The sequence below is a fragment of the Sus scrofa genome, chromosome X (assembly GCF_054392235.1).
Source record: "Sus scrofa isolate SSC_HxYL_T2T_F1_AM1 chromosome X, Sscrofa_HxYL_maternal_Yorkshire_Landrace_v2.0, whole genome shotgun sequence".
In the NCBI taxonomy this organism is placed as follows: Eukaryota; Metazoa; Chordata; class Mammalia; order Artiodactyla; family Suidae; genus Sus; species Sus scrofa.
Window position 1 is genome coordinate 116768395 of NC_139401.1, and position 21500 is coordinate 116789894.

At 50.8% G+C, this 21500-nt stretch overlaps 1 protein-coding gene across 6 annotated transcripts in view; it reads left to right on the forward strand.

Annotated features, from left to right (window-relative positions):
- Nucleotides 1-4534: 4534 nt before the first annotated feature.
- BCORL1 (BCL6 corepressor like 1) overlaps nt 4535-21500 on the forward strand; it is a 65143-nt gene continuing 48177 nt past the window's right edge. For 2 of the 6 annotated variants that reach the window (XM_013986421.3, XM_085008793.1), the window contains exons 1-2: nt 5172-5311; nt 5872-5982. The gene's annotated coding sequence lies outside the window, so the exon portion shown is untranslated. Of the gene's footprint in view, nt 4596-5171; nt 5312-5871; nt 5983-6816; nt 6944-8545; nt 8608-20422; nt 20550-21500 lie in introns of those variants that run through there. The other 4 variants (XM_021080543.2, XM_013986425.3, XM_013986426.3 and 1 more) reach the window with 4 other exon arrangements.

Genomic DNA, 21500 nt, shown 5'->3' on the forward strand with positions numbered 1-21500 from the left:
CTGTGGTGTAGACCAGCAGCTACAGTTTCGATTGGATCCCTAGCCTGGGAGCCTCCATATGCCGCAGGCGTGGTCCTAAAAAGACAAAAATCAATTAATTAATTAATTAAAAAAAAAACCCGTGTGGAGGGCATACTCCGTGCCAGGGTGGGGGATGTTGGGAGGAGAGGAAGGAGGCTGTGATACACAGATGAGAAATACTGAGTTCCTTCATCCGAGGCAGGGAAAATCTGGTGGGAGAGATAGATAGGCAGAGCGTAGAGGTGCTAAATAAAGGGACTAGCTCAGGACTGTGGGGGTACCGCTAAGGAGGGAGTCGGGAGGGAGTCGGGGTCAGGGAAGGTGGCAGGAAGGAGCCGGCTTGAGGGATGCTTGAATGGAATTTCAACAAGCAGAGAAGGGCATAGAGAAAACTGAGGGGGCAGTCAAGGAAGTGCTGGTCTTGGCCAAGGATTGGCAAGAGGGCCAGTTTGATGAGAGCAGAGGACACGGAAGGAAAGGAGGCCGGAAGGCCCTGAAAGGTAGGTGAAGGCTCATGGACTTGATTTTGTCCTGCATGGACAGCCGCAGCCAGTTTTTCAGGAGGGCAGATGATTTCTTAGAGTTCCTTCCACTTGTAACACTGTCTGATTGATTAAGAACCTTAAGTGCCTAGGAGTCTTAGGGAAGGGGGGGGGAGGCTTGACCTGGAGAGGCCTCTGGGGGGATTTTAGCCCCTTTCCTCATCACCCCCCCACTTTGGCTATAAAATCCAGAAAGGTTGTTGGTTGTTTACAGAGTTAAGTTTAACCAGACACACTGTCTCTCCATCTAGACCGGGGGGCTCTGAGAGGGCAGAGACCAGGCCTTCCTCAGCTGTAGAGAGCCGCTGGAATGTATCTCCAGCAGCAACCTGCTGCAGTAGAGTTTGTGCAGTTGAGATTTACGTGAATAGGGGCAATGAATTTTCCCCTGTGGCCCCTCCCAGAACATAAAGTGAAACATTTGAGAGCACACAGTGTAACCCATGGTCAGCCTTATTGACCTCATCCCATTCCTGCTCTTTCCCCACACTTGCAAGGCTTTATACCCTGATTTCCCCTGATCCGCTTTCAACTGGGGTAACTTAGAATGAGCCCTTTGGTGGCCTTGGGACCCTAGGTTCCAAATCTGACTTCACCTTCAACTGACTGGGGTGCAGGGGATGGAGGATGACCAGAAGCTGCAAATCTGCTTCATCTGACACACTAAAGATCTAAACCACTGGGAGTTTATTGTTGTTGCTGTTGTTGTTGTCACAGGGCTGGGCTGTTTTTACCAGAGAGACAAGTCCTATGATTGCAGAACAAAGCAAAGAATTGAAGCAATTATCCTATGAATTTAGCCAGAGGTTGGCTTGGGGCCTAAATTACCCTGGGACGCTCCCCCCCCCCCCAGTGCCCTGTTTCATCTGGTAAGCTTGGGAGGGCAGGGTCCGGGCCAATGTCACCCCTAGGTCTCTGTGCTACACCTGGAGAGGCTGGTGATGCCAACACTGATAATAATAACTCTTGCATGAGCCCAGTGGTTCACAGTAGGAAAATTCTTTCCCATCCATTATCTCATTTGATACTCAGGGGCATCCCCATGAGGGAGGTAGGACAGGTGCATTAGAGCAAGGGGAAGACCTAAAACACAGTACCTGGCATCAGGCTGGCAGTACTCAAATGTTAAGGCTTGCTGTGGTCTAGCTGTCAATGAGACAGGATTAGGATTTGGTCCTTAGAATTTTTCAACCAATGCTCTTTCCATTACACCAAGCTGCTTCTCTGAGTTCAGCTGTTATTGATGGGAGAAACAATTAGGAAAAAAAAAAACTAGGAGTTTCCTGGTGGCTCAGTGGTTAAGGATCTGGTGTTGTCCTGGCTGTGACCCTGGTTACTGTTGTGGCGAGGATTTGACCCCTGGCCTGGGAACTTCTGCATGCTGAGGGCGTGGCCAAAAAAACCCCAAAACCCCAACCAAAAAAAAGTCTGCCTGAAAAGGAGTATTTTGACGTGAAATGGAAGCCCTATACCATTAAAAAGAGCTCTGGATGTGGAGACAAGACTGCTGGAGTTGTCCTGGCTCGGGAACCCACTAGCTATGGGACCTTGAGCAAGCTACTCATAGCTGTTCCTGGACTCAGTTTCCTCAATTACAAAATCAAGAGTTGGAGTGAGCAACAAATGAAACAACACAAGTGAAAGGACTTTGTAAACACTGTAATGGTGTACAAAGGTAAAGTATTATTATGATGATGTTGTGGTTCTAGCCTCAAATAAAATAATCATTAATATCTACATTCTTTACAAGGTTTCCCACAGCTCTCCCCACCCTGCTCCTTAGTTTCCCATCATCTCCTGTAGGGCAGGAAGTGTGGCCCCCAACAGGAAAGGGCTCAGAAAAGCTAGAGCTTCAGCCAGGAAATAACCATCTTGCCCCAACCTTCATTTCGCCAGATAAATGATGCAGCCAAATGGTGAGACACAAACAAGTGGGAACAGAGGTGTCTAGAATCTGTTTCAGCCTCAAGCCAAGGAGCAAAGTAGCCCTAAGGCCCTAAGGGCCTTAAGAGACATAGAGATTCAGTAATTACCAGATTAATTAAAATCAGTGAAGACAGCCAATTTAAATCAAAGCAGAATTGGTGGGGCCTGCATTATCAGGCCCAATAGAGGCAATTTCCTCCCCCCCTTAATAATGCATTTTAAGTTCATATGTTGATTAGCTTAAACAAATCTTTGTCCAACCTTCACTTTCCCTTGGTGCAACTTAGGCCAAATGCTTTTTAAGGTGTGTGTGTGTGTGTGTGTGTGTGTGTGTGTGTGTGTGTGTGTAGCTCATGACAGGGTGGGAGTGGTCAAGTAAAATAACCAATGAAGAAGTTCCCAAAGCAAAGTAAAATGGCAAGTGGTATGTCTACATTGTTGGCCATGGATTTTGAGGTTGGTGAGGACAAGCAAGAGGGATCAGAGACACTCGGACAATAGCAAAGCCACTTCAGCCTTAGTGGCTTGCCCTCCTCCGCAATACTCACACACATCCTTCAAACCAGGTGAGGGAGACATATCAGGCAAGTCTCAACTGCCACCTCTAAAGTCCTTCCAAAGGAGAGAAGACACCCTGTAGCTTAAAGATGGTACCTCTGGGCCTAGGACAAAGGAGGGGGGTGGGGAGGATGAGGAGGAAGACATTAATCCTGCAGGGCTTCCTTCTAGTTCAAATCACCCTCTGGCTTCCTTAGTATAGATAAATGTATAATAAATAATATCAATATATCTGCACATAAAGATTTTTTTTCAAATTCCTGCTATTCATTGCACATTCCATTTACAAAGCCCTGAACCCTCCAGGAACTGCTGGCCACCTCCCCTAGTACTCTCTAGGCTGAGGAGATGCCTTTGAAGTCCCCACCACGGACTCAGGGTTGGAGCTGCTAAGAAACACCCTTAGACTGAAAGCAAGTCTGCCGGCAGCTTCAGCTCCATCGCAAGCTGCTCTCTTCCTCCGAGTTAATGTAAAGTCATCAGAGTTCCAATGTGGACCGCAGGCTTCTCAGCCCTTCAGTCCTGGGGATAGCCTGGGATGTAAACACAAACGAGGATTTATTTCTTTGGCCAGGCAAGGAGTCGTTAGGGTAAAGGGTAGGGGTCAAGGGGTTCAGTCTGATGACTGAGGAGCCCCGGGAAAGCGGGCAGAAGCCCAGCCCTCTTCGAGCCAGGTTTTCGGCCCAAGTCGTGCAGGCTTCCCCCTTTACAGACCTTTCGTCCCCCTCCTCCTTCCTCCCTCGGGCCTCTCGCTCCTGCCCACCCCACCCCCCCGCGCGCCCCCGATGCCTCCACGCCCAGGCCGAGGGCTGCCCTTTGGAGGTCTGCCCGGTGTGTGTGTGGGGGGGTGTTGCAGCCCGGGAGGCTGCCACGAAGGGTGGGCCGCCCCGGAGACGCGAGGCGAGGCAGCGAGCCCCGGCATTTTCCCTTCCCCAGCACCTGTCCCACTTCGGCGCCGGGGCCGGGGCTGCACCCGCGGGCGGCCTCAGTGCCAGAGCGCCGGAGCCACGCACCGAGGTCGCCCGGGTTAGGGAAGTGGGGGACCGGGGGAGGGGCGGGGCGTCCGGCGGGGGCGCCCCCCCGCAAGCAAGACCCTACCCCCCAATACACTGAGGCTAAACCGAGAGAGAGAGAGAGACAGAGAGAGAGAGAGAGAGAGAGAGAGAGAGAGTCACATAAAGCTCGAGCGAAAACGTTCGCTCTCCGACCCCGTGCGGCGTTGCTCGCCCCCCCTCCTTCCTGGAGCCAGGGGCTGGCCGAAGAAGGTGGCTCCGTTCTTCCCCCGTGGCCAGTGCGGGGTCTGCGGCTGCCCGGCGAGGTTCCGGCTTCCCCGGGGCTGGCAGGGGGAGCCCCGAGAACTGCAGGCCCGCCCCCCCTTCCTCCTCCTCCTTCCCCTCCTCCCCCACGTGTCCTCCCGGAGCCCAGCGGCCTGATCCCAGCACCCCCCCCCACCCACCCCGCCACCTCCCTCCTCCTCCCGCTTCGCCAGCTTCCCCGGCAGCGTGGAGAAGAGCAAAGTTGCGACAGGGGCCAAGGGGCTATGCCCAGGTGAAGGGGGCGCCGTGGGGGGGGGGCGCGGCCCTGTGGCGGGGGCGGAGGGAAGATAAAGAAACTTGTTTTCCGCGGCCCCCACCCCGCGCGGGTTCGGGTCTTGCGTGGACCGAGCCCTCGTGGCGAGACGCGGCAACGCCGCCGGGACCGAGGCCGGCACCGGGATCCGGACCCGGACCGAACGCCTGAGTCGGCTCGGCGGGCGCAGGCAGCGGGCCAGGCCGGCACCCAGGCAAGGGCGGGGTGGGTGGCCGTACACCGGACCGAACCGGGGACTCCGGTGGCCTGGGCGCTGGCCGAACCCGGACCGGGCCGAGTTGGGTGGCGAAGTAGGACGTGGATTCGGGGGCGGGGCGCGGCGGGAGGGGGAAACCAGGCCCGGCCGGAGTGGCCTGGGCGTGGGGGCGGGGGGCGAGTTCGGGGCACTTGCTGGGCTCGGGACCGAGCGGTAGGGCGGGGCGGCGCTAGGGGCTGGGCCGGACCCGCGGGGAGAGGGCGAGGGGAGGGGGAGCCGGGGGTGGAGTAGGGGCGTGGAGTTGCGAGCGGGGTCTGGCCTCGGCCGGGGGCGAAGGTAGATCGGCGGGGCCGCCAGCGGAGGGAGGGAGGCCCGCGGCAGCGCGGCGGCGGCGAAGGCCAGCTTCCGCGGAGTTTGTGCCCGGGCTTCCCGGGCTCCGGCCGCCTCACGCGCACAAATGGGTCTAGGGGATTGACTGGTAAGCAACTACGAGTGTTAGACGGTGTTCGGCGGCGATTCCGGGAAAAGCGAGGAGAGACACTGTCTGCAATTATGCCGCACCCCCCCACCCACCTCTTTAGCATCTGGATTCTGCTCTCAGGGGGCCGCGGACCCTCCCTGCCACAACCCTTTCACTCTCCAGCACTCCCACCGACTCCCCCCACCTCCTCGGCCATCTGACTCTTCTAGGGGTGTGTGTTTGGGGGTGGACGACGGCGGGGGGGGGTATACTTTTTCTCTCGCGGCGGCAGCCTAGTTCGTATCTTATTCCTACATGTAGCGTCGCTACGAGTCGCGTGGACATTGGGGTTTGGATAATCTACCCCCAACTAACTCCCCCCTCCAAGCGATTTGATGGCTTTTAAGGAAAGAGACGAATCCCTGGATTTCCACGCCTGGGATGAGGTTTAAGGATTGGGATTCATCCCCAGCTCACTTCAATTACCAACCCCTCTTTTCTTGTGAGCCATTTCCACGGGGATCCGAACTTGAAGGGGGGGAACGGGAGTATTAATGTTCTTCTCTATCTCTACACAGGGTCGGTGTGGCCAAGGACGGCTAGTCTCGGAGGGAAAGTAGCCACCAGTCCAACTCCGGTCACCCCCACTATTACTTCAGTGAGGGGGCAACGCCAAGAAGGGGATTTTGGTGGGTAAGGGCCCAGTATACGGGAGGGGGCTGGGTAGTCTCCCCCGATGGACTCCCTTTCTTGGCGGGGAGCGAGACGCGAGCCCCGGCTTCAAGGGAGGGGTTCCGGGGAGGGAGGTGGGGGGGTGGCGACGGGGGGGCGGGAAGAAGGGGGGAGTCACGCCCTGCCAGCAAGGGGAGCCTCCCTCAGGCCCCTGGGAGAAGGGGACTGAATGCGTCTGCTCTGTGCTGCGGGGCAGGAGAGATCTGGGATCTCTGGATTTGCACACTGGATCCAGCACCGGTGGCCTGAGAAAGTCAGGTCGGGGCATAAGGTGGAAAGCGTTGGAAGAAAGAGAAACCCCTGGCCGTGGGGCACTGATCTTTTCCCTTCCTCAACCTCCCCCTTCGTGGGGCGTACGGGGGGGGCGTGGGGTTCCTGCAGCCCCTCGGATTGAGCGCCTCCGCCTCTCCTGGGAGTCTAGCTTTTTGCCCGGCTTGCTGCAGCCACTGCTGCCTCCCTCTCCGGAATCCGCTCGGTCCTCGCAGCGATCCCCTCCTCCTCCCCTCCCCTCCCAGTGTCACCGGGGCTGCTTGGCTCTGCCCCCTTCGCCGCCGCTTGCTCCCTGCTTTCGTCCCTCCCTCTCTTGCTCGCTCCCTCCCTTCGCCTCCTCCTCCCCATTCCTCCCCCCCCGCACAGGCGGCATTCTGGGAGCTGTAGTCCCGCGGAGCGGGGGCTGGCGCCGCCCGCGAACCCGATCGGACTCCACTTCCCGGCGAGCCCTGCGACCGGCACCCACTCCACCAGGCTTCGCTCGCACACACAGACACACACACACACCGCTCTCCCCCTCACTCTTTCGCTCGCCGCGGCTGCTGCCAGTGTGTGGCTCTGTCTCTCCTCCGCTTTGCTGAGCCCTCCCTTCTTCCTCTCAGTTCCTAGAGTCCGACCGCCGCCGCCGCCGAAAGAGAGGAGAAGGAGGTCGGTGGCGATAAGGGGCGGAGGGGGCATCAGATCGGGGTAGTATTAGGCGGGTGGTGGCTCCGAGGGGGTAAGAGGGAGTCCGGGTGGCGGCCTGAGCCTCCCCGCGGAGCCGACTCGGGAACAGGTGCGTCTTTTTTTTCTCTCCCCCAACCCCTCCACCCCTTTTGAGTCCCCGGCTTTCTCGTATCCCCCACCCGCTTCTTTCTACCTTCAGCCTTTCCCCAACCCTGTCCCTTCTTCGCCCCCCGGCCGCTCTGCTTGCCCCCCGGGGGCGCCGTCCTCTCCGTGTCCCCGGACGTAGCGCTCCCTGGAGCTCGCTCTGTCCTCGCCCCTCCCTTCGGGACAGCTCCCCTCCACTTCCCACCTTCGTACCCCATCCTTGCCCTACCCTACCCCCTCCTCACCCCTTCTCCCTTAGCCAGGTGAGACTTATTCGCCACCATCCGAGTCTTCTTCCCGGCTGGGCGGGGGTCTCCATGGAAACGGGGGTCGGGTTGATCCTGCGGGGGGGAACCATTGGAATTACCCCACTCCTCAGAAAGGGGGGTGGAGGCTACGTTCTTCTTAACTACCTGGCCCCAACCCCCTGGTCTGAGGATCCGACGACCCGAAGAGAGGCTGGCCAGCAGGGCAGGGCGAGAAAGGGCTTGTTTTTTTGGGGTGGGGGGGAGGCTGTCCGTGATGAAGTCCTGAAGAGACCAGGAGAAAATACCCTCCAACCTCAGAGGGGAGGTGCGACGGGTGCTCTTCAGGGCTGTTTTCTCCCTGGTGTCGGGGTGCAGGAACCGTAGGGTAAGGGGTACCCCTAGGTGGCGGCGGGGCCTGGGTTCGGGAGTGGGAGTGCTGTGATGGGGGCAGGGGCAATTATCCGAGTCCCTGTAAAAAAGGCGGGGGATGACTTCGGAGCGCCCTGGCTCCGCTGCCCTCGCTCTAGGGGCGGGGGCCGCCGGGCCGGGCGCGGCGGGGAGGGGGCTTAAATTGAAGGAGGATGAGATCGGGGGCAATACATACTAGCCCCGGCAAGCCAAGGGGGAGATCCGGCGTGCAAGCTCTCCACCCGCTTCGCGCCAGGCCTGGAGGCAAGGGGTCTGAGAGGGAAGCCGAGGGCTGCAAGGAGGGAGGCTCCGGTTACGGGGCCGGGTTTCGGGATTCAGGGGCAATCCTCCCAGCCCTTGGAGAAGGAAGGAGAGGGATGGCCGCGAACCCCAGGGCTCCCCCACCCCTGGTCCTAAGGGGCGTGAGGAACGGACAGCAGGCCCGGCGGAGCAGGATTCGAACGAATCGCGGCTAAGGAGTGGGGGGGGCTTACTGGTGGGCTTCGGGGGGAGCAGTCCGGCGGCGGGGCGGGCGGGCGGGGCGTGGGGCTCCGGCGGGCGGCGGGGCGGGGCCGGGGCGGCGCTGCTGCCGCCGCCGCCGCCGCTGCCGCCGCCGCTGCTGCTCCTGCTGGGGCCGCCGCAGCCGTTGCCGCCGCCGCCGCTTCTGGGCGGGGAACGGAGGCCAAAGGGAGTCCCGTGCCGGGGCAGAGGGCGCCAGCGGCGCGCGGTGGGGAGGGGGCCGTCCTGGGGGCGGGGGCAGGCGGGGGTGGAGCCCCCGACGGGGGGCGGTACAAGCCGGGACGACGAAGACGAAGAGCCCCGGGGGCCGGGTGCCTGGAGGACGAGGTGCTGGGAGAAGGAAGCGGGGGGTGGGTCCCGCGACGGGCCTCGTGGGCTTGGCTCCTCGAGGTTCTGCTTCGGGACAGAGCCCTGCGGGGGTGCCCAGAGGCCCGGAAAGGGGCCGGGAGGTGAACTGGACGGTGGAGGGGGCCCTTCTCGCCGGGGTCCCGCCGAGAGGAAGGCAGGGCCAGAGGGAAGTCCGGGGCAAGGCTGGGAGGAGCCGGCCGCACCTCGGCTGGGGATTTCGCGTTATGGAGGTGAGGGAGATTGTTGTAGGGAAAGACGTGGTCGAGGGGAAAGGCGGGAGGGAAGCACACTGCAAACCTGGCAGGCCGGTGGGGGTGCCCTTCTATTACGGCCCCCCTCCAGTGGAAGCACTCTGTTTTTGTTTTATTGTTTTGAAATTTTCAATGTTGGCTGTGTGAAGCTGTCGATGCGGCGGTACTTATTCATTCTTGGTGTCTCCCAGAGTAGACAGTAAGGACAGGAGTCCCTTGATGAGGATCCGTCTAGCCCAGGGTTTAGGGGCTCTTTATGCCAGTGTAAGAAGGGGGCCCGCCAACTTATGCGACAGCTGAATACTCTCAAGGCAGTTTGGAGGCAGTCCCTGTGGCGCAGAGGTGGAGTACAATTGCAAAAATCTTTGGTGAGACTTCTGAGGCTGCAGCTGTAGGTTTGCATTAGCCTGGTTAGTCCATGGTTCTTTCAACTTAGAAGGCTATTTCTCAAAGTCATGCTGTTGAAACGTTTTGGGGGGGAGGTGAATGGGAGATGCATTTGGGATCGGAAGTGGATTGGGTTGATAATAAAATTCCAAGGTTGGAAGGGACTTTAAAGGTCATCTAGTTCTCTGTTTACCTGTCCTGTCCTTGGATATTGGGAGAGAGGAAGCTTTATTTTGGGAGAGATGGTAGGCAGCACAATGGAGTAGAGTTTAGGGGTACTTAAATTGGGTGGTGATGTCACCATGTAGAACTGAAGACAGTAGATAGGAAAGAAATTTGGAGGAGTCCACTGGGGATTGAATGGGGGTAACCTAAGCCCAAGAATCATCCAGAGGCTCCAAATAGAAGCAAAACATGGGGGTGGGGGGGACCTGTAAAATTTTGATGAAGGAGCAAAGTTAGTAGGAAAGACTGGGGGAGGTAGGAGAAGCAGGAGACTTGCTGATGTAAGTTAAGAGAACATGAAGACTGACGGAGTTGAGGGACGTGGCCATCTTTTTTGGGGGGGGGGGCTGTGCCTGCAGCATGGAGAAGTTCTCCAGGCCAGGGATCGTACTTGCGCCGCAGCAGTGACAATGCCAGATCCTTAACCTGCTGCACCACCAGGGAACTCTGAGACATGGCCATCTTGACTAAGCTATGTGGATATTGCTGAGCAGACTCTTTTTTTTTTTTTTATTTTGGGGGGCTATGCCCATGGCATGTGGAAATTCCTGGGCCAAGGATCGAACCCATGCCATAGCATTGACCTGGGCCACTGTAGTGACAACCTGCTGTTCCACAAGGGAACTCCTAGACTTGTCTGTTTTGTTTGTTTGTTTGTTTTTTTGGCCACCCCATGGCATATGGAGTTCCCGGGCCAGAGATCAGATCCAAGCCGCAGTTGTGACCTATGCTGCAGCTGCAGCAGCATTGGGGCCAGGGATCGAACCTGTGTCCCAGCACTGTAGAGACTCTGCCAATCCCGTTGCACCACAGCAGGAACTCCCACACTCATCTTTTTTGATATGGTGACTGAGGTAGCTGCCCTTGGGATGGATGTAGGGGACAAGAGGCACAGGCCTTGGGGCATAGAGCCTTACTCAAATTGCTGTTAAGAGGGCTAACCCAGTTACTAGCTTTGCAGCCTAGGTAGGTAGGTTTCTTTTTGTTTTGACTCTGAGAAGTCACTAGTGGAGGAAGGGGAAGGAACTCTGCTGTCTGGGTTAAGGAGGTCTAGTTCTTTCGGCCACAAGGAAGAGATGGCACATTGGTGGGATAGAGCAGAGGAAAGCTGAGTCCCTAACAAGCTCTGCAGTTGGAGTCTTGATTCAGCCGAGTGCAGGGGAGTTCCGGAAGAAATGGTATCTGTACCAAGGGCACCTGTAGATCTGGCTGTTTTGATTTACCGGGAGAGGACAGGGAGAGAAGGAGGATCCCTTTCTTTCTCAGTGGTGTAGACTCTCTAGGGAAGAAAAGGGGGTGCCTCCAAAGGTCTCTTTGCTTTATTCGTGCTACAGTCCACTATGTAAGAAAAGAAAAAAGGTTAGTACAGGTTGTAGAGCATCTCAACATGATGATTCTGGGTAATTACTTTTGTAGAAGGGCTTCTTTTAGGGGAACAGAATTATGGGAGAAAAGGTTTGCATATTAGAAAGAAGGAAGGCAGAAAGGGAAGTCAGAAGAGAGCTGGTGGGACAGTGAAGAGGGAAGAAAGGTGATCATCACTGGTCCTAGGTTAGGGCCAACGAGGAAAAAAGTGGAACCTTGAAATCTCCAAGATGTTTTCCAAAGTAAAATTTGAAGAACCTTTGAAGCTCTTTACACTTTCATGCTGGAATCAGTAAGGTTTGGGCAAGGGAGAAGGATGATCTTGGGTAAAAATAAGGTTGGGAAGAAACTGATATGTAGGAAGAAATAGAAATATATTTACCCATAAGTAAATAGGGAGTTTAAAGATAGTATAGGCTGAAAAATGCAGAATATAGAAAGACGATGAGCTAATGAGCCAAAGGAGGAAGGTGTTTATTCAGATGTCATCTGGAGCTGGTGTGGGGAAGGTAAAAACTTGCTTTTGATAGCTGCTGCCCTTGGAGGACCCAGGAAGCAGAGGTTAGCTGGGATGTAGGGCTTACGAGGCTAAGCATTAATTAGAAAATCTAGACTAAGGATACTGAATGGGGGAAGGAATTCACCGTCCTAAATACAATGGCCTTGAAAGAAGGAGAAAGTAGGAATACACCAGTTTTTCCAGTCTGCAAGTGGGAGGAATCCTAGATATAGGGAGGTGAATGATGGAAATTCCAGAATGAAACAGGATAAAGGACAGTGGCCTGAAAGCCTTGGGCCAGAATTGGAGGGTGGGGTGGGGGCATGAGGAGAGGCCCTAATCAGGGGTTGGACAGCTGGAGTGGTTCATCGATTCTAGGCTAAGTTTGAGATGGAACAGAACCTCCACAGAGGATGGAAAGCTGCTTTCCAGTGTCAACCAGCATCTGGGACTGAGAGAGGAGGAGTTCGTGACTGAGTTGGGTGAGAAAGTGAACACTGGAATGGAACAGAGAGAGGGCCGGGGAAAGTGGAAAGTGTTAGGCTGGAATATACAAGAAAGGGAGAAGGCTCTGATGATTACATGTGGGGGGAGGAAGGCCCTAAGATCTTTGAGTTTTCAAAAAGAATGGACATTTCTTAATGCTGGAGCACCAGGTGGGTGTGAGTTCAGCGTCAGAACAGCCAAAAAGGGAGGTAATAAGAAATAATCTATCTTTCGGCCACTAGGATGCTAGTACAGTATTTTATGTAATCTCACATACAAACTAGGCTTTATTAATGCTGGTTTTTGAATGGCCATCCTTAAAATAACGTAGAAAGCGTTCTCTTTCTAAATCATACCCTTTCCTACTGTGCATAACTTAAAAGCACTCTTTTATGACGAAAACTTTCTTTGGTGAACTAAAGTTGAATTCTAGTCAAGAGTAAAATTTAACTCTGTTTCTACCCCCATAATTCAAATATGCTGTCTGGTTCCCTCTTTTTTATTTAAAAAAAAAGTTAAAGCCACCCTTTCCCCATAAAACATTAAAAAGTGGATCATTGTTTAAAAAGTGGCTGCAGGCTGCATGTCAAGGTCATATTCTCCCTGATCAATGAATTGTGATGAATTCGCAGAGAGATGATTTATTATTTGCAAAATGGGGCAATTTTCAGCTTATTCATGAGAGTGTGTGAAGCAGGCTAGGTCTACATTTGGATTTTAAGAAGGCCTTAAGCTAAGCATCCGTGAAGAATCGAGAGTACTGAGGGGCAGGCAAAGCTGTGTGTTTCGGGCTTCTTTGACTGTCTGCTAAGAAACAAAATTTGGTTACCTCATTGCTAAGGTATGCCTAGAAATCTTAGTGTTGGTGCCATTTAAGGGTACAGTCAAGTTTTGTTATAATGCTGGTGTCCGGGGACAAGGAGAACAAGCAGGTTTTCATCTTCCCAAGTTCTATAGAGGAGTGCACCACGTGTGGCTCTGAGCCCAGAGTGGTGAGTGGATGCGCTCTCGACCGGGATGTGCGAGGTGATGAGGAGGCTTCCTTCGGCATGACTTAGTGGCACTGCGCATGAGTTAGTATCATCCAGTGGTCCTCAGACTTTGGTAGCGTGCATCAGAATTACCTGGAGGCCTTTGGAGACATACAGCCTTAGGTTAGAGTTCGTCTACTTCATAGCTGGGTGGAACTTTCTTAAGTCTCAGTTTTCTCATTTATAAAATGGGAGATGACAACCCCAAGCTCACAGGGCTGTGAGGATTACACGATGTGATTCCTATATGGTGCCAGATCCATGGCAGGCCCCTGGTAGATGGCATCTATTATTCTATATACTCTAGTTTTTCTTATTCAGTTGTGTCCTGTGACATTACCTTTGTATGTCGCTCTGTGGTAAATATGATGGCAGGAAGAAAACTCTCAATAGCTCTTGAGTTCTCCCGTTCTATCCCCCCCCCTTTTTTTAGGGCCACACCCACATCATATGGAAGTTCCCAGGCTGGGGGTGAATTGGAGCTGTAGCTGCCGGCCTACGCCACAGTCACAGCAACTTGGTATCCAAGCTGCGTCTGTGACCTATACCACAGCTCAAGGCAATGCCGTATCTTTAACCCACTGAGCGAGGCCAGGGATTGAACCTGCATCCTCGTGGATACTAGTCGGGTTCGTTAATGCTGAGCCACAACAGGAACTCCCTCTCCCGTTATATCTTGATTCTCTGTGCTCTTTCTACATATTTCTATTGTATAAGTACATACTTAGCATTTACAGTGTGATAGGAAGAATTAAGTTGGCTCATCGCTACGTTATTGCATCCACCCTTGGAGTGGAAGTGGCAGCTTCTTTAATAGCTGTGCCGTAATACTGCTCAGTATTTCAGAGCAGGAACTGAAGGGTGTTTATCCAGTCTAAACTTCAAGGGACATTTTGGTCCATGCTGTAAAAATGACCCAAGCCTAGTTTACTAGGGTGACATTTTAAAAATCCATTGCTTTCTGAAAAGGGCTTCTGTGTTTAATTATGACTGGTTGGGCTTTCCAGCTGTCTCTGACATCTGGAAGTTCTATAAGAGCTGGTAGATAGCGCCCGGGTCTGGTATGGCTTTATGACAAGAATGTTCATCAGTGATTGGATGGAGAGACTAACGTCTCAAACAGCTCAGGTAACCCCAAACCAAACTTTTGGGCAGAGAAAAATGATGGGCTGTAAAATATAGTCCTTTTCTGCAGCTGAAGTGGACTTTGATGCCAACAACCAGCCATGCCAATATAAGGAGAGTAATAGCAGGCCAATTTAAAACAGTAGATGAATTAACAAATTAATAATTTCTGTTTGACTTTGGAAATGCATTATTATTCTCTAACTGTCCCCTTCCCCAGCAGATTTTCCTTCCTATTTATATTCTGCTTGGGCAGATATTAAAATGAGTTGTTCCCCGAGCACACATCTACTGTAAGTGGTGGAAGGCTGTCCACAAGTTGGCTAGGTTTAAAAATTAGCTGTGGCTAAGCCATACTCAGATAATTGGAAGTTGGCTTTATTGTTTTGCCCTGGCCCAATTTTAGTTTATTTCTGTGATTTCTCAATCATGGAAGTAAGGAAAAGAAAGAAGAGAAAGTTTATGAGAAAGCATGGGAAGTAAAAGGAATCCATAGCCCCAATGTGTTTTTGTTTTTTTGTTTGTTTGTTTTTGGCTCCCCCAAGGCACATGGAGTTCCCAGGCTAGGGATCAAATCTGAGCCGCAGCTTCGACCTACGCCGCAGCTGCGGTGGCAACACCAGATCCTTACTGTGCCCTGCCAGGGATCAAACCTTTGTCCCAGCACTTCCAAGATGCCACCAATCCCATTGCGCCACAGCAGGAACTAGGAGGCCGCATTGCTTTCTACATAGGGTTCTTGAGTCCTGTATGATGTAGAGGAGGTTTCACTTTTTCCCCGTAGTTTAGTAGGTTTTTATCAGATATGTATTGTGAGCCTTGTATCATGCTAGATAGTATTGGGAGGGGCTGTTCAAAGAAGTAGAAAATATTCTTTCTAGCCTTGAGAAACCTATAGACTGTTAGCAGGTAGAGCCAGTATTGAGAGTTTGAAATTCTGTGGGCTAATAGTGTGTGTGTGTATATACCTCTGAGTAAGTTATGTGTATGTGTGTGTGTGTGTATAACATATATAACGTAATTTTTATATATACATAGCATATATATATATATATATATATATATATATATAAAATTAAACTCATAGCTGAGGTGAGAGAATAGAATAAAACAGGCTGATACTGCCTTTCCAAATATTTGTGTAAGAGGTCAAGGAGACTCTAAAAAAAAAAAATCCAAAGTTTGGTGAGGAGAAATCTTTAGCTGAAAAATTCCATATCTTGAGTGCCATATGCTGAAATGGAGGAGCTGAGGGCTACTATCACACTTTATGGCAGGGAGGACACAGAAGCATCACAAAAGGGATTCAAGTCTCAGATTGCAATGATTCAACCTCAGAGTGTGAAAGACACACCAAACATTCACATGGTCCTGTTGAAGACCAAATTGAGGAAAGCCAACTCTTATGTTTTTGAACTAGTAGAAATAAGAAGAGCTCAAAAGATGACTTTAGTTACTTAGGGTGATATTTTGAGGTGGCTTTGCATTTTGAAAAGGACTGATTAATTTCATGATGAGTATTGAGGTTTTCTAGATACCTGTGACATCTAGAAGTTGTCCAAAATCTTACTTCTAGAGCCTGAGTCTAGTATAAAGCTATGATGAGGCATTTTCCTTAGATGGAGGGAAATAATTTCCTTACAGCAGGAAATGGAAGTGAGTACTATTCGAATTAAGGAAAAAGGTATGGCAGTGGGTGGAAAAGCTAAAGTGATCTGGTGGTATGCAAATGTACATGAGAGATTAAAATTTTTGTTTCTCCTATTTCATTGTTGACATCGATTACCTTTGGTCTGTGCCAGTCGTTTTGTGTTATTCTCAGTTTTTTAGGTGACATAGTAACTACACATAGTGAGGTGTCTGAGATGGTTAAGAAGTGGCTGAAAATGTCCTCCAAGTTCCCCCCCCCCGCCCCACAGTTTAGGCTTTGGGTGCTAGAGTACAGTTGCCCCTCGACATCCACGGGGCGGGGGGTGGGGGGAGGGTTGGTTCCAGGAACCCCCATGTATATAAAGATGGATACCAAAATCCGCGGATGCTTAAGGTCCTGATGTAAAATGGTGGAGTGGAGAGAACGTCGTAGTCCGCCTTCCGCATCCGCATGCGCCAGTTTCCTGTTCCTGGAGTCAGACACCCGCAGATGTGAAACCCACGGATACCGAGGGCTGAGTGTACGTCAGTCTCCCAGGGTGCTGCTGCTTCGTGATTAGATGATTGTGAATGGGTTTTGGCAGTTTTAAAACATCCAATTGACCCTGAGTGGATGGGATTCAGCACTGGGTGAGGAGATTAAAAAAATGATGCGGTTTGAATTGAGAAGGGTTTGCATGGTAACGCTTACCCGGAGAGCTCCAAAGAGATCGCCAGCCCAGGTTACTCGTTTGAGATGAATGTCCAGACTCCCAAGGTGACTGTTTTGGAGGTAACATTCATTTGAATGAGTAAGCTCTCATGTGTTTAGCAGATAGATAACCTTCCTTTGTATCCAAGTCTCATAAATGTTTATAGGCAAGGTTTTCAAACATGGAGGTACCCAAGGAGTCTATGTAGGTGTCTTTAGAGCCATGTGCAGGCAACTCCTTAGCCTTCTCAGTAAATACAGAAATGAATATATCTGGGAACAAGATGCAGTGTCCCTTATAACACTGATCCCTTGGGGTAGAACCAGTGGAACTATTTGGATAGAAAAAAACTCAAGGGAACTAGGAAGTTCTAGAATAGACTTAGTCAGGCAGAAGGTGGGAATGAACAGTGCAAAGAGACCATTCCTCTTTCACTTGCTCAGTGGATTTTGTGTGTGTGTGTGTGTGGTGGTGGGGTATGGTGACAGAGGAACGTGCTTTGCACACAGGGACGCAAAGTGAAGTTATTGAGGCAAGTGTATGGGACTCTAGAGTTTCATGGAATGATATTTGGTTAATTGTAGGGAAAGATCGATGCTAGGGGGAAAGCGTGAGGAAAATATTAGAATATCATTATATGGGAAGTCATTAAATTGGAACACTTAAAATGAGAAGAACTTCCTCATTCGGGGGTGAGGTTTCAAATATGTGATTAAGGAGGGAAAATAGGAAAGCTAGTCCTGCACATAGAAAAAGGCAGAGGGCCAAAGAGGGTAAAATTTGTGGTGAGGATTCCATATCTAAAACCAGGTAGTTATCCTTGTTGGGTACATGTAAACTTTCCTATTGAAAACAATGATTTTGAGGAGTTCCTGCGGGAATGCAGCGGGCTAAGGATCCCACAATTACCACAGCCGTGGCGTAGGTCGCAGCTGCGGCTTAGATTCGATCGCTGGCCCAGGAACTTCCATATGCCTTGGGTGCAGCCAAAACCAAAACAAAACAACAAAAAAGCAGTGATTTTGAGACATTTTGACATCTCTCTAAAGACACTCACTCCAGTGACCAGGTAGAAGTCATGGTCTTTTCCACGCTCCCTAGGATCTCAGTGCCAGTGGTCTCTTGAATCTCCTCTGGGGCTTCTTTGGTGCTGCTTTTCCCAAAAGAGGGTAACGGGGTGGTCTTTTCTTTGCTTCTGTAAAATCTGAATGCAAAGACCTCTGTCTTGTGGGAACTTTGCCCATAGCTCTGGATTTCTATTGGAGTAGTAGGTCCCAAAGTTGGTTTTTACTTGTTAGTCATCACGGACCCAACCCTCCTTCTTTTACTGTCTACTGGCCACGCCCATCCTCTTGAGGACAGCTTCAGGGCCAGGCTTCAAGATGAATATTTTCCAGCTCTTTCATTTTTTTCTTTTTAAAAAGTCATAATTGCTTCCAGGTCACAAGGCAATGTGAACCAAAAGAGGCCTGGGGGAGTCCTACCAGATTTAATTTAACGGAGGCCTTCTTGATACTGAGTTTCTAATTTACTGTCTTGATGGTAGAGTCCTAGCAGGAGTATAAATTGGGCAGACTTCATGCTATGTGTCCCTAGTCGTGTCCCATGTGTTGCCAGCACCAGTTGTTCTGCACATAAGGGGTCTTCAGCCACAAAGGGAACTACGTGATTCTGGGGAACTTGTCTGCTGACTAACAAACACCCTGTCTGGTCATTTTCAAGGGTTAAAAATCTGAACATTTTTAACAATGTCAATATTCATTTAAAAAAAAATTGTCAGATGCTCTGTTACCTCCTATCGCGTGCTCCTCTTCCTCCCATGCAGGATGACCGTGCTTTTGCTTGTAGTTGTTGTGAAATCTGCTTGTTTTGGCATCTTCCTTTCAAAACAGAACCAAAACAGTCTATCCAATCAGTAAAATCTCCTTTGAGCTTTCAATGCTGACCGTCCCTAGCCCTGACTTGGGCTATAATTCGATGTTCTTCCCCTTTTGAGAATATTTTCTCTAAACTTTTCTAAAATGTCTGTCTTTAGTGCTTCCCCACAATGTTTCAGTTTGGCCCAGGATGGTGAAATATTTCAGGTTCCCCTATTTCTTTTTTTTTTTTTCCTTTTTGGTTGTTATATGCTATGGGCTTCTCTTTTATGCCTTTCTCACCTTCACTTGTCTTGGAGGGTTTTTTTTTTTCTTTCAGATTTTTTGGGGAAAGATTTCTACTTTATTATGATTTTTCTTCTACTACCTGTTCGCCCTCAGCTTAGCTGCTATTTTCACCATTTTTAAGGTTATTGCCCTCCTAAGGTTTTAAAGTTATTTTCTCTCTGGTTTCCCCTGTTTTTTTGTGTGTGTGGTGATTGGGCCTGCCTGCTTACTTATGTTGCCCACTTGTTGCACACATTCCCTTGAATCTCGGTCAGTCCTTCCACTTATAAGTACATGTGCCTCCTACATTGAAAGGTTTTCTTTTGGTTTGTTTTTGTTTTGTTTGGTTTTGCTTTTTTAGGGCCATGCCCATGGCATATGGAGGTCCCCAGGCTAGGGGATGAATCGGTGCTGCAGCTGCCAGCCTACACCACAGTCACAGCAACACAGGATCTGAGCCGCGTCTGCGACCTACACCACAGCTCACGGCAACGCCAGATCCTTAACCCACTGCACGAGGCCGAGGATCGAACCTGCATCCTCATGGACACAGCAGGTTCTTAACCCACTGAGCCCCAGTGGGAAGTCTGGAAAAGCTTTATTTGTTTATTTTTTCAGCCATGCTTATCACTTGGGGTTGGTGGAGCATGTGTTCTTTATTGTCTTGCGTTTTCTTCCCTGAAGTGTGGGACAGCTCACAGTGGTCCTGCTGCAGTGACCAGCATTTGATTCTGGGGCCCTGCAGCTGTTCACTTCTTCACAATTACATGGCTGTGACATCTGGGAAAATCCTTTGAGGTATTTCGTATCCTTGTGCCTGTGCTTCCTGGGTCACTCGGGATTACCCAGTTTCTTCTAAGCTCCTTTCAGGAACTTCGCCTTTTGCCTTTGATGTGATGGTTCCCATCGGAGAGGGAGTGAGAGAGAGATTGAGAATTGTATACCACACTTGAGTGCAGGCGCTATGACAAAGCAAGCTGGTCCCGAAGCGCGGACGCCAGTGGAGCCTAACAAGTGTGGCTTGTCTGTAAGATTTTTCCTTTCTCCTCACCTCTCCTGAGAAGTAGTGTACAGTTGACTGGTTATTAATTTGATCGGGCATGATAATAACAAAAGGAAAAACCCTAGGCCTACTGGACTGGGACCTACGAATCTGGATTTTGAACCAGCGCCTCAGTGATTCTGACTTGGGAAATACTGGTGTGCCGTGTCCGTCTTGATCCCTCCTGTCCTGTGTGAGCACTGTCACCACCAGTGCCTCTTTAGAAGTTCCTTTTGTTTACTTTCTGACTGGGGAGGACCAAGCTTGCCTTCTTGGGTTTTGTTTTTGGTCTTTTTAGGGCTGTACCCATGGCATATTGGCATATTGGCATATGAAGGTTCCCAGGCTAGGGGTCGAATTGGAGCTGTAGCTGCCGGCCTACACCACAGGTCACAGCAAGGCCAGATCCCCGACCCACTGAGTGAGGCCAGGGATTGAACCTGCATCCTCACGGATGCTAGTCGGGTTCTTAACCCACTAAGCCACAACGGGAAGTCCGAGCTTGCCTTCTTGTGTAGACCACTTAGCTAGGTGCTGTCCTGACTGTCATGTCTACCCTTTCCCTCCTCCTCACACCTTCCGCAAAGGCTGTAGCAGCAGAGGGACCTCACAATCGGAAGAGGTGCTGTGCTGACAAAACCATAACAGAAGAGTGGTTGGCCAAGGTTTAAGCAGATGCTCCATCTTCAGGATCTTGTGAAAGAGGGGGTGCCTAGGATCGGGTTTGCTCTCTAGATAGTCATAAAATATATATTTGTAGGTAATTTTATTGGTTTTTACTTGACTTTCTCTTTGTTCTTGTTATCGGGTTTTTTTTTTTTTTTTGGTGTGGGGGGGTTCCTAAAAACTCCCTTATCTGGGTAATGATATTTCATATGTTCTGTTTCCAAATACCAGGATTCCCCCTTCCGATATCTGTCCCAGGCCCTACAATCTATGAATCCCCTCTAACCAGAACAAAAATACACCCAAGAGTGAAAAATCCATGGTGACTTCCGGATATCTGCTGCCTACAAATATTCAGGTAGCCTCTATAGCTCGTGTTAAAATTTGTGTTAAAAATTCATTGTCCAGCAGAATGGCCCTTTCCATTGCCTGTCTTCTAACGCTTCATAGAGAGAAAAGATGGAAAAAGTACCTGGTGTGTCAGCCGACAGGCTGAGCTCATGTTTCCTAAACTGGGACATTCCGAGATGCTCTAAGAAACAGTCAAAACTTGATTAAGCAAGATGTTGAGGGAGTGCGATCCAGGTGAACTGATGGGAAGCAGATAGTCAACCCATTTGTCTTAGCCCGTGTCGAAAGTGCTCTAAAGTCGTGTGTGAACCCACATAACTGTTGTAGGAAGGGTGAAGGTACTTTCAGGACAAGGTGAATTCATGTGTTTCTTATAGATATACAAATGAACACATGTTCAAGATTTTATTTTACCCGTTAATCAACAGGGGAACCAGACAGATACTCTAGCCGGTTCAAAGAAAAAGTCCAAAAGCAGAAATTTATATGGAGTAAAGAATTGAATTGCAAATGGAGGCAAAACTGGTTTTTCCACAGTGGGGAGGGAAGTCACTCCAAAACTGCATGGGACAAGACAGAGTTTGCATATCCATCAGTTACCTGCAATTTACAGAGGTGCAAAAGAGCTCAAAGACAATGAAATGGGCTCTAATCGGGAGAGCTTGGAAGGGTGTGCTGTAGATAATGCATAGCTTTTTCACTGAAGTACAACATTTTTTTTTAAATAGTGAGTAAGCATTGTGGATACTTTTGCGGGGGGGGGGGTCATTTTACTTCTTGTAATTCCTCAGGGTCACCACCTCAGTTCTCATCCAGGATTCACTTCCACATGACTTGTATTTACTGAGCACTTTCTATATGTATGACATTGCAGAGGAACCAGAGACAGAAAAGACAGAAAAGGTCTCTCTTAGCTTAGGTAGTTGACCGTCCGGTGCAAGAGACAGGTGTGCCACGC